Source organism: Seriola lalandi, unplaced genomic scaffold, assembly GCF_002814215.2.
Source record: "Seriola lalandi dorsalis isolate HSWRI2012SDOR001 ecotype SW California unplaced genomic scaffold, Sedor1 jcf7180002054505, whole genome shotgun sequence".
NCBI classification, from domain to species: domain Eukaryota; kingdom Metazoa; phylum Chordata; class Actinopteri; order Carangiformes; family Carangidae; genus Seriola; species Seriola lalandi.
In genome coordinates this window covers 569,022-576,324 of record NW_019525058.1, presented here as the reverse complement: position 1 = coordinate 576,324, position 7,303 = coordinate 569,022, and the positions used below count along the sequence as shown (strand labels likewise).

Genomic DNA, 7,303 nt, shown 5'->3' with positions numbered 1-7,303 from the left:
ATCTTTACAAGAATGACTGTAAACACAAATAATAACCTGGAAAATCCATTTTGTGGTGCAGCCGTGAACCTTGATTTTCTCATGGACACTGCACTAATCTCTTCCTAGAGGACAGACTGACAAAATATGATGTGCACACACTCCCACTGAGCGATTTATTCAAAATAACTGGTGATGTAATTTGGTAATGTAGGCATGAGTCTGTATATCACTCTCTGTTTTTGGACAGCACCTCAGATAAGCATTTCATATCTGTTGGTCACATAACCTTGAATATACCGTATATATTATCTCAGAGGACAAGGGCTGTTTGGCTTCTTTCTCCCTGTTAGCAGAAGGAGCTGACGCTGGCGATGCTAGCTGGTTGATCTCACTGTTATTCTAACTAATAGCTTAGAAGCTTGGTTATGTAGTGACTATTTATAGCTGGAAAGCTAAACGCTAACACCAGACAGCTGGGAACATGCTAGTGCTTGTCAGTCACCACAGATTTGTGAGCTAGCGTGTGTGATAACTGACAGTTAGTAAGCTAGCTAGCACAGTCAGACAATGACAGCGCATCAAAACCTTCACTGAACACATTTATTCTTCCCACATTAAATACCCTTTTAGTTTTATTGATTCTATGTGATTTCTTATTTCATCTATGGCATTCCTTTGGCACCACCCTCAGGAAAACTTGACATTTTCTGACAAGGCTCTAAGAAGAGCAAAAGTAAATGTGTTCCTATTGTTCAGGCAGATAATAAAGCAAATTGTTGCCTGGTTGGTGCAAAGATCTCAAGGCAAGAATTTGCTTTACATTTTGGGGAAAAGTGGTGATTCCAACCCTGAGCATTTGGATCTGGACGTGGGGGATATTTAAAGGTGTAGGAAAGCAAAAAACACAACATATATCTAAATAAAGTTATTTTTATTGTCCATTTCTTTCTTCTTTAAAGTACTACAGTTGAGAATTGGTCATATAACCAGGGACATTGCTTTGTTTTAAGGGGTCACAAGCCAAAAAAAAAAAAAGGTTGTGAAGCACAGCCTTACGATGAAGACACAATGAATTTGATGGACTGTAATGCAAGTGGGATGTGAGTTAATTGCCTCTCAAAGTGGGACAGTAGGCGTTGCAGGATTGACCAGTGATCCAAAAAGACAGAGGGGTCGCAAGCAGAACATTTTCATGCAAATGAGGTAAAAGTTCCAACAAAACCAAACAAAGTGCTGCTCGTTACAAAGTCATGTTGAGTATTGGAGAAAGTGATGCTAATTTACACTGTATTTGTTAATGAGCAAGATATTTACCAGCTTGTTTGCAAGTGAGGAGTGAGAAGCGGTGGAGGTGATACTGCACATTTCTTCTCTTCCAGCGGGTCCTGAACTCTGAGCCTGTGAGGAAGTGGAGCCACCCTTTGTTTCTAGGCAACCATAGACTAAAATTGGTCATGTGACAACACACTTTTGAAGAGACAACAATTTTACTCACCCAGTGATGAAGAGAGGCCCATGGAAGAAGTGTTTTTAGCGATCCAAAGTAATTTTTTCATGTTCAACAACAACGAGTTATGATTCTTTGTGTTTGAACAATTACAGACAAGTTTGAAAAAATCTCACACAGAATTTATAATATGAGGCTACACTGTTAGCCTGACATTAGCTCGAAACTGCTGGACGACACAAATGTTGGGGTGGGGTAATTTGAGCCAAAAGGTTCTGGGGGAAGTTGAACCAGTGGTGCTGATCATGGAAAACCCATCTTCATGTTCAAAGAGAGCAGAAGTTCATATTCCCCCTTCAGCGTTGACGAGGCGGATGTTGAGTGGCAGCCTCCACGTCTGTGAGCAGAATTACAACATGTAAGAAGTCATTTGGTACTTTGCTATAGCAGGTGAAAGTTTTCAGTTTTACTTCAGCATAGTCAATGGTACAATTTACAACATCTAGCTCAACTTCTCCTCCTGAGTCATCTTTCCTCACATGGGGGGCAAGTTGAACCAAGAGACCACTTTTGTTTTGGCAAGTCATATTTTGAAACTTGCTTCTTTAAGATCCATAGTGATTATTCTCAGAGATGCATCACATCGCAATTACGTTTTGTTGCTAGGTGACATCTAGTGGTCATAGTAATTATGACAGGAGCAAAGGGGAAAAGTGCAGCGACGTAGTATAAAGAGAGACAAAGGAGGAGGTTGTGGTGGATGGATGAATATGACACAGAGGAACCGTGTTCGGTTCTAATGTGAAACAAGCTGCTTATATTGTTACCATGACAACAAAGGCAGTGTAATGTTGCAGAAGTACTTATTTTAATCAAAACCACGATTTTTTCCTAAACCTAACCAAGGCGTGACTGTTATTATAGCAACCATGGCAACAAAAGTAGGTACTCGGCTGTCGGTACGGTCTGCGTGTTTATTATTGTAACCATGACAACTGAGGTCCGGTATGCCTTCTGCCGTAGGGGGCGCTACTCCAGGAGACACTCTATTGGTTGTATCAGAGGGTTGAAAAGAAAAAACAGACCTGTGTGGACTAAAATGAAGTTACTTTAGTGGTGATTAGCTGATTCACACAATGCTTTTGTTCAACTTTTGTGAATTTGGTGACATTTAAAAAATGTGCTGTTGAATACCCTGACGGTACTGACCTTTGATACAATGGAGAAAACTGGAGAGTCCAAGAACATGAGCACATTTTATCTGTGGTTAAAAAAGCCTTCTCTTGAAAATGAGAACACATGCTAATGTCTATTTTGCAAGAAAGGAAACTATAGCAACAATGAACAGTGGCCACAGCATCACCAGAAAAAAAACTTACCATGTCACTAAGCCTCCAGAATCAATTTGGAGCAAATTTTTTAATGACGTTTATTACCATTGTGAAGCTTTTGACTGAAGATTAAGGACTTATCCTCAGAAAAAGCCACAGATGTTTGGAAGTAGCTATGGGAAACCTTTCACATTTTGAATCATTGTTGTAGAACAAAAAAATCAGCAAAAGATACTTCTATGTGAATCAAATGAAATGTAACTGAGTCACCCGGAGCCTCCCTCCTGCTGCTCAGTTCACTTAGAAACTAAAACTGTTGACTAAAAACTTACCAAACTGTGGAGTGCAAGACATCTGGAACCCTCACACCTGAGCATAAATTAAACCGCATCTACTGTATCACAACACGTCATGAGAAACTGTGTCCAAAAAAAGGTGCAAACTGCAGCCTCAATGCGAGAACCTCACTTCCGTGTGGTAATTGGAATCACATTTAATTTTCCTGTTTCTTCAGATAAATCTTTATCTAAAACTTGCAGATGTAGCCTGAGTGTATTTGGATACACAAACATTCACCCGAGCGAACCGCACTTGATGTAATTAGGCATTCTTCCAGTTTAATCAAGTAACCCTGACTCCAGACGCACACACAAAATCACTTCCTCCCTGTTCGAAAGAAACTCAGTTTTCACGCAGAAACATCAAGCAGAGTTTCTGCCTGTAAAGTTCCTCTTCCCATTCACACGTTGTGTTTATCTGCTTTTCATTACATACTCCCTCCATCATCTCGGCTCAGAGTTGCTGTGACTTGACACTGCTTCCAGGAACATGCTTCTCGTCTGCGAAAAAACAACTCGCACATTCACCAGTCAGGATTTAGTTAACTTTTCCACACTGGCTTTACATAAATCAACTTCACAGAAGTGATCCTTGAAGTGGGGACAGTGTGTGTGTGTGTGTGTGTGTGTGTGTGTGTGTGTGTGTGTGTGTGTAGAGAGGGTGGGATCGCAGGAACTAAACCACCATAAAACCCAACAATCACTTATTATTCTTCACAATCGTGGGAGTAAATTGCGGCAACAGTGAACTGCACCTGAGATCTGGGTGAGATTTTAACTGCTTAACTGTGGGTCATCTCCTGTAAGTACTGAGGCGTTTGGAGTAGTTACTCCCACACTGCTGTACTCTGGGACTGCCGCATGTGTGTCTTGGCGCGCGCGCACACACACACACACACACACACACACACACACACACACACACACACACACACACACACACACACACACACACACACACACACACACACACACACACACACACACAGTAGGCCTCTGGAAACACAGTTGATCAATATGTGTGATGCAGCTTCAAGTGAAGTGAAGTCAATATTTACAGAACACAAGTCGACCAACGTGCCTCGCTTGACGATCAAAATAAGATAAATAAGATGCAAGTCAATTAATAAAAGAATACCTTGATAAAATCATAACACAAACAGCACTGCACAAACAACACATAAAACACAAACAAATAAAAGTCAGTATTGTTGTCAGGCTTGTCTTTATGAGGACAATTAAGAGGCTAAAGAAAAGAGATGGCTCTTCAGATTTGGTTTTAAAGATATCAATAGCGGGGGAAGGTCTACTCTCTCCTCAGTGGGCAGACCCCCTCCAAAATGTTCTGGGGGTTGCCCAGAGCCGGACAAGACACATGGGAAAGAAAAACAATAATGCTAACCTAAATTAAAATCTATCCGCCCAATTTGAAAACCCTCGATTGGAGGAAAGGGGGTTATGACCCGTGCCGGGCCGCCCGGGTTTTCTGCTGCGTGGGCCCCCGACTGTGGCGCTGAGTGGTTGGACTGGGGCCCCCTCCCCTGCCCCTCTGGCATTCTCCCCCATCCTTACTACATGAGTGTGATAATTACCATCCTAATTGTCACTATTACATAGTTTCACATTATTATTGTATTATACTATCGTCATCATATATTATCATTAATATTATGCTGTCTCTATATATACATGCACACATGCATTGCCTCTATTACTGCTTTATTACTATTGTTATATATCATTGTTAGCATTATTATTATTATTATTATTATTATTATTATTATTATTATTGTATACGATCAACTTTCAGAACATATCTTCTATGTCACCTTCTGTTTTTTAACCAATAAAAAGGAAAAAAAAAAGGGGGAAAGTTTAATTGTTAGTGGCAAAATATCACACAATTGAAGGCCAATAAGTTAAAATGCTTCATCACCTTTGTTTTTTAACTTGGTGTGTGGAATGGAGAGCATTGATTGGTCAGCAGATCTGAGGAGTCACGAAGAGGTCGAGTTCAGCGATGTAACCCGGTGCGCATCTGTGCAGTGCTTTAAAAACAATCTAAAATGAATTCTGTACATCACAGCTAACCAGTGAAGAAAGGCCAGTACAGGGGAGACGTGGTGTCTCCTCTCGGTGAGGAGTCTCGCTGCTGCATTTTGAACCAGCTGCAGGCGAGATAAGACTGACTGACTGATTCCTGCCGAGAGAATTGCAGTAGTCGAGGCGAGAGGAGATAAAAGCGTGAACTAGAGTCTCCACATCTTTTAACAGACAGGAATGATTATAATTTTGCAAGTGGTCAAAGATGAAAACAGCCACTAGTGGCAACTGAGTTGATTGTCTATCAAATGTTAAATCAGAATCAAAGATAATTTACATTGAGTAACAGAGGACGAAGGGCATTGATTGTGATTGCAGAGTTCTCTGCAGGGTTTAAAATGAAGACCTCATTTTATTCTGGTTTAGCTGAAGGAAGCTTTATGCCATCCAGGATTTTACATCCTAATGCAATGTAGAAGGGAGTTAACACTGCATGGATCACAAGGTTTCAGCGGGAAGTACAGCTGGGTATCGTCAGTATAATATTATTACTATTAATAATATTATATTTTCTGACTCCAAAGGAAGATAGGGAAAATAGATAGGGCCTAATATGGAGCCTTGAGGTACTTCACAGGAGACGGGTGCAGAGGAAGAGGACACATTATCAATTCTAACAGAGGCTGATCATATTTAAGAGGTAGGAGGCAAACCACTGAAGGGTTTAATGTAATTTCCTGAATCTAAAGACCAGAACAAATGATCAGGGGAGCAGACTCTGTGCTATGGTGTTTCTTAAAACCTGAGTTAAAACTACTTTTTCAATACTTTTGGATAAAAATGAGAGTTAAAACCTAAGTTAGGTTTTTTGATCGGAAGCTGACCATAGCTATTCACTTAGGAGCTATTGATTATTGATAGAATGTGAGGCCCAACAGTAAAAAAAAAAAAAAAAAAAAAAAAAAAGACCATTAAAACCACATCTGGAAAGCCACAGTGAGTTAAGAAATGTATTTTGGAGGACACATCTCAGAAGAAGATCTTTGCCAGGTTTCAGTGAGAAATAAAAAATGTAATTTATGGGTTAACATGAAATCATTTAAAATGAAAGACTTGTTGGAGCATGATCTAACATTTAAAGGTGCCATTTTGCCAAGGGGAGTATGCAGAATGCTTTCCCTGTGATTGGATGAAATATGGATCAGATTGCAGATTGTTGGAAGCAGTAGTGTGGCTGGACTAGTGGGAATAGTATTTGTAGTTGTTACTCATACTGGTATACTGGCATGTGTAGGGGGAGTGGGGCTTATAGAACATAGCTGGGACCCTTTAGAGAATTTGCTGTGTGAAGTGGAACCAACGCTGTGAGCTAAAGGGCTTGGGCTGGACAGACATCATTTACAGTCACATTTGTTTATGGAAAGTTAGGCTGTAAAAAACAATTTGCTGTGAGCATACGTGACCCCAAAGAAACGGGTCAGAGACCATCTCTCTTTAAAAAGTCGTATTGGCGTTTCCAGATAGAGTGTAGAGATACTTGGCTCGCTTTTCTGACACCTACACAAAAACCAATGCTTACAGAGACATCACTTATTTATATCATTTCACCCAGCATACAAACTGAAATCATAGCACATCTTTCCACGACTGTAATAAAGCCAGTGATCGAGCTTCTACCAGCCTGTAATCTATTTTAGTTTTTGAACAGCTGCATAATTTCATGCAGAGTATTTAAAACATGCTGATGTTAAACAGGTTTACCATGATCACAACCTTAGTTTAGCATGCTAACATTTACTGATAGTAGATCCAAAAGTGGTGAACTAATGACGAACTGTTTGACAAAACTGAAAAGAAAAAAGTGCTGTGGTGCCAAAGCTGTACTCACATCAGCCAAAACCCTGAATTTAGTCATCAGTCTTCCAAGGCTGGATGAGCAACCAAACGAAGTGAGACACCAAGAGCTCCAGGGTTACTGTGTGTCACCAAGTTTGTGATCATTTCAATGATATGGGTTTTTTTGTTTCCACATTATCAGTTGATGTCATAAGGATCCGACAGTAGTTGTTGTTTTGTTGAGGCAAATCTACGGCACGGTAAAATAGGAAAAAATGAACACATTGCACATACAGTGGGAAGAATTGGGGGGGGGGGGGGGGGGG

The 7,303-nt window shown here is 40.4% G+C and overlaps 1 long non-coding RNA gene across 2 annotated transcripts in view; it reads right to left on the bottom strand.

The window, feature by feature from the left end:
• Window positions 1–896: 896 nt before the first annotated feature.
• LOC111660076 (uncharacterized) overlaps window positions 897–7,303 on the bottom strand; it is a 14,749-nt gene continuing 8,342 nt past the window's right edge. Inside the window, exons 5-6 of one of the 2 annotated variants that reach the window (XR_015437687.1) lie at window positions 1,478–1,826; window positions 897–1,380 (exon numbers count right to left, since the gene is read on the bottom strand). This is a non-coding gene — a long non-coding RNA (uncharacterized LOC111660076). Of the gene's footprint in view, window positions 1,827–7,303 lie in introns of both variants that reach the window. The other variant, XR_002761134.2, reaches the window with a different exon arrangement.